This window comes from Elephantulus edwardii, unplaced genomic scaffold (assembly GCF_000299155.1).
Source record: "Elephantulus edwardii isolate Elephantulus edwardi_28Jun2011 unplaced genomic scaffold, EleEdw1.0 scaffold00080, whole genome shotgun sequence".
In the NCBI taxonomy this organism is placed as follows: Eukaryota; Metazoa; Chordata; class Mammalia; order Macroscelidea; family Macroscelididae; genus Elephantulus; species Elephantulus edwardii.
In genome coordinates, this window is record NW_006399830.1 from 303,377 (window position 1) to 307,623 (window position 4,247).

The 4,247-nt window shown below is 47.4% G+C and overlaps 1 pseudogene; it reads left to right on the forward strand.

Moving 5' to 3' along the window:
* Positions 1 to 345: 345 nt before the first annotated feature.
* LOC102862978 lies at positions 346 to 850 on the forward strand (annotated as a pseudogene).
* Positions 851 to 4,247: the final 3,397 nt, after the last annotated feature.

Here is a 4,247-nt window from a genome sequence, read left to right on the forward strand (position 1 = left end):
TGTACTATCTACCTTTTCACTCTGAAATAGCTCTAGAGTAACTAGAAGTTGCAAGGGGTCCCCCTGGTAATCCAGCTTCCAATCGAAAGGCTGGCAGTTCAAATTCATCCAGAGGTGCCTCAGAAGAGAGGTCTGGTGACCTATCTCAAAAAAACAGCCACTAAAAATCTCCTAAGTCACAGTCCCATCCTGACGTATGGTGTGAGTGAGTGGATGGAAGGAGGAATGGAAAGATGATAGAGCAGCAGATGCGTGGATGGAAGAATTGGTGTTGGCTGCTTGGCTGGTTGTACAGGAGAATGGACGATACAAGGACGGATTGAGGTGGTCACGCTGGAGGTCGCCATGGCTACCGAGCCTTCAGTACTGTCGCTTGTGGACCGATACTTCACTCGTCGGTATAAGGTGGGTGTCAAAGGGAAACCTTGTGGAGACCGCTGTATACTACAGCACTCTAACCTTATGTGTCATCACACTGGCAAGATCTTATCCAGGTTTTAAAGTGGAAAAGCAGTCGAAAGCATTTCTTATCAGATCAATACCAACTGCAGCAGACTTCAGAACAAGGGAGCACAGTTTCTAACAGAACTTGCACCTTTATGTAAAATTTACTGTTCAGATGGAGATGAATACACCATATTTAGCTGTGTTAGAGGACAGTTGACGGAAGTAAATTAAAACATTTTCCATAAGCCATCCATTCTTCCAGAGAAGCCATCTACTGAAGGCTACATTGCAGTGTGTTACCCAAATTTTAAGAAAGTAAAAGCATAACAGAAGGGTAATGATACAACAACAATATGAAGAAGTGGTAGTGAAATGTATTAACACGACAACAGCTACATCGTGAAAACTGAGCTGACGTACATAGATGAACTTCATATGAAACATAGACCAAGGGCTTCCCAAACATATGGAAGAAGCATAATGCAATAAACGGATTATTGCAATACAAACTTCATAGTAGCCACTCTGGTTATGAGATAACCAAAAACGAAGTTAGTGAGCATTTGCAATTTAAAGGAACAGATGTCTTTGAACAGAACAAAGGCTTATATATCACTTAATTAAGATGACAACAAAACTGAAAAAATAAAAAAAAAAACAGAAAAACACAGCCAAACCCACCAGATTTACACAGGCTGGGTACTTACACGGAATTGAAAAAAAAAAAAAAGGAACTTTAAAAATTGTTACATTTTTCCCTTAAGGGCTATAACGCATATGTTTAAATAGGTCTGTTTTGAAATAAACTATATAATTTATTACAGAAGAAATCAGTTGACAGGTAAATACTTCTTAGTTCTCTACCTTTTATACTAAGTTACCCCTATCCTACCGCCATTTGCATTTTTTCATAAGATAGTATCCCCCTTTCAAGTGTGTCAAAGTATTTTGTAAATAAAGAATACCTTTTTATTCTCCCCCCGCCCCAGCCCTCAAAAAAGAGTTAAGTGCTGCAGGTCTTTAAAAGCCAGTGGCTGAATGGATGAAGGGTGGATAGGTTACAGAATAGTGGTATGCAGGTAGAGGAATAGATGAGAGGAGATATGGATGTGCAGGTGGGTGGATGAATAGATGGAAGAGTGAATGGATGGGTGGGTCGATGAAAGGGTGGCTGGGTGGATGGATAGATGGATAGATAGTGAGTGGATAAGTACATGAGTGGATGAATGGATGGAAGGAAGGAAGGAAGGAAGGAAGGGCAGAAGGGTGTACAGGTGGGTGGACAGAAGGAAGGAAGGGTGGATGAGTGAGCGGAGGGATGGAAAGAAAGTAGGAAGGAAGGATAGGTAAATGGATGGGTGAAAGGAAAGAAGAAAGGAAGGATGAGTGGATGAGGGAGGAAGGAAGAATGGAAAGATGGATGGGTAGGTGGATGGGTGGGTGGGTGGATGGATGGATGGATGGATGGATGGGTGGGTAGGTGGATGGATGGATGGACGGATGGATGAGTGGGTGGATGATAGATGGGCAGGTGATTTAATAAATAGATGTGTGATCAGAAGGAAAGAACCCAATGGGCAGCTCCACTCTCATTTCCCCCTGAGGTTCTTGGAGGGTCACCCAGTGGTATCCCATAGGAGGAACTCCCTCTTCACTGGACCAGGCCAGGACTGAAATGCAAGGTGGGCAGCAGACTAAGCCACACACAGAGCACAAGAGCCCATCCAAGTGTCCGTCGAGGCTGGAGGAGCCTGGGGTCATGTGTCACCAGGACAAGAGCTAAGTGCTGCCACTCTTCAAAAGCCAGAGCCAAAACCCCTGAGCTGTGCCTACCCGGGTGCCTCCCCTTCCCGCCCTCCAACAGCCCATCCCCCTCAGACCCGCCCTGCATTTTGTGAAAAGCCGTTTATTGTCTGCATTTCTGGGGACATTATAATCTTACGCTGCTTCCTGAGGCGTTGCCATGGAAATGAATTTTCTGTCATAAATAAAAGTGTTCCGGGTCAGATCTCAGGCATAACTAGGACAGATTATGAGGGGAAATGCCAGGATTTCTGGACCTGCCTGAAGAGGCTCAGGCTGTGTTTTCAGGGCAGTGTGTGTCATGCTGTGTAGGGTTTGGTGTGGCCTTCTGACCAGCCCTCACAGTGGCTGCCCCTGCTGGCCTCTGTCAGGCCAGGGGTTGCCACTGACAGCTTCCCTTCCTCTGTCCAGGCCAGAGCTCAGACCTGGGGACCCTGAGTTTGGGTTTTGAAAACAGCATTAGATGAGATTGACTCGAGATAGGAAGTCTGAGAGGCCCTGGCTTCCAGGAGGGGCCTGGTTTCCCGCGTGGATTTGCTGTGTCCTCAGGCCCCATCATGGCAGCTTGGACCCTCACCTGGACTCTGGTACACTCTACGTGGACTTCACATGTTCAGGTGCTATCCTTGAGCTGGTAGTAGGACAGGGCCTTACCAACCCGAGCAGGGGGTCCCAGCCAGCCACCACCCCCAGGCCCAGTGAAGAGCGCTTTCAGGGTTCTACGTGTGTGGGGTCACTGGGTCAGTTCTTTAGGAGGTGGAGGAGGCAGCCCTGGAGAAGTGATGCAGGGTCAGTACCAGGGAGGGGGCACTTGTCAGCCCTGACCTCACATGCACACACATGCACAGAGACACGTACAAACGGGCACGTATGCACATACACACGTGAGTTCATATACACACACCTAGAAATACACGGGCTTGCAACGCAGCCAGCGTGGAGGAGAGCACCCCACCCTCCAGCCTGGCCCTCACTGGCTCTTGTGAATCCTGCAGCGCTAGCCAGGACAGGCCGGGACCTGCAGGCTGCAAGGAGCTGTCAGGAGACCCCACCCCAGGGCTCCAACAGGGCTACCCGGTGAGGAGGTGACCAAGTCAGTTATTCAAGAAGCTGGACTCTATGAAGAAGAAGGTGACGTCAGGCTTGGAGGAAGGCTCATCAAGAACCTCCATCATGCAGGTGACACAGCCTTGCTCGCTGAAAGTGAGGAGGAATTGAAACACGACAGAAGATCAGAGACTACAGCCTTCAACATGGATTGCATCTCAACATCAAAAAGACAAGAATGCTAACCACTGGGTCGATACTCAATGTGATGATAAATGGAGAAAGGATTGAAATTGTCAACAATTTCATCTTTCTTGGATCCAAAATGGTACCCTTGGTATTAGGGAGACATATAGCATCAGGAAAGTCCACTGCCAGGGACCTCTCCAAATTAGCAAGAGGAAATCAATGCTATGTGTCAGAGAGCTGGACAGTGAATATAAGGACGACAGAAGAATTGATGCTTTTGAGTTGTGGTGCTGGAGAAGGGACTATCCGCAGACGGCAGAAAGAACAAGCGAGTCTTCGGACAAGTGCAGCCAGGATGCTTCTCGGAGGCACGGATGGCAGAGCTTTGTCTCAAAGCTTTGAGTGTCTTCCTAAAAGAAGCGATTCCTTAGAAAGGGACGTCGTGCTTGGAAAGGTGGAGGGTCAGCGAAAGAGGTGGATTGGCACAGTGACTGCAACAGTAGACTCAGGTGTGTCAGAGATGTGGGGATTGCAGAGAATAGGACAGGGGTCAGTTCTCTTGTTCACAGGATCACTATGAGTTGTACTCAGCTCAATGACACCTAACAACAACAACAGGCCACCAGAATTCCCTACTAGACATTCCAGGCAGAGTACTTAGGCAAGAAGAAGAAACAAAAGGCATCCAGGCTTGCCAAAAGAGAGAAGTGAAAATATCCTATTGGTAGATGCTGTACTTTCGTATCAAGAAAATCCTACAG